Source organism: Brassica oleracea, chromosome C4, assembly GCF_000695525.1.
Source record: "Brassica oleracea var. oleracea cultivar TO1000 chromosome C4, BOL, whole genome shotgun sequence".
NCBI lineage: Eukaryota > Viridiplantae > Streptophyta > Magnoliopsida > Brassicales > Brassicaceae > Brassica > Brassica oleracea.
In genome coordinates, this window is record NC_027751.1 from 6,235,906 (window position 1) to 6,236,897 (window position 992).

Consider the following 992-nt stretch of genomic DNA (forward strand, 5'->3'; position numbering starts at 1 on the left):
GGTTTATGCTGTTGACACCAACCAAGTTTTTAATACATTAAAAAATAAGGTGTACAACTAATTCGATAAGGTGGACATATACATATAAGGTTCAACAGATAATAATTCGGTCCACAGTGGGGAAAACTAAAGAACCAATCCGTATAAAAATGTAACATACCGAAGGACGTACACCTAGTTCATAATAGAAGGATACATATTAAAAACACGAAATGGCGATAGAGACATCTTCTTTACCAGCGCCGGAAACTGCGCCGGAGTTGGTGCTAAGACGGAACCTTAGTTGGCCCGAGAGACGGAGCCTTGTGCTCCGCTGGAGCCTTGTGCAGAGTTGGAGCCAGTGACGGAGGAGGAGTCACCGATGGAACCACCTCCGACCATGATGTTGGAGGCACAGACGGAGCCTTGTGCATCGCTGGACTCGGAGCTGGTACCAGAGACGGAGACCTGTTCGGCGGCGGAGGATTTAGCGATGGAACCACAACCGGCCTTGGCGTTGTAGGCAGTTAAAGGGCCTGGTACGCCGGAGAAGGAACCTCGTTCGCCTTTAGGCCAATACTCGTCGGTCTCCTCGTCAATCAACTCGTCATCGGAGACGTTAACACGCATATCTCCTTCATAAGACAAGTCGTTGGTATCCTCTTCACTCTCTTCCTCCTCTTCCTCTTCCGGGTTGTCCCAAGGGTGCTCGTCTTACGGGTCCCCGAATCTCATCGTCTTCCTCTTACGTCCTCGCGGTGTTGTTGGTGGAGTTTTCTCCATCTCCAGTATCTCCTCGACTTCTGGTGCTTCTTGAAAGAGTGCTCTAAGCGTCGCAAACTCTGTTGACTCCAAACCCTCACGGATATCTTCCTTTAATCCGCCGCGAGCGAGTTGTATCAAATACTGATCGTTTTTTGATTAACGATCTCATGACTGAGGAAAAATTCCTCGTATTCCGCTACGCTCAAGGATCCTTGGTTGATGTCTAGAACCATGTTTAGATTTGGAAT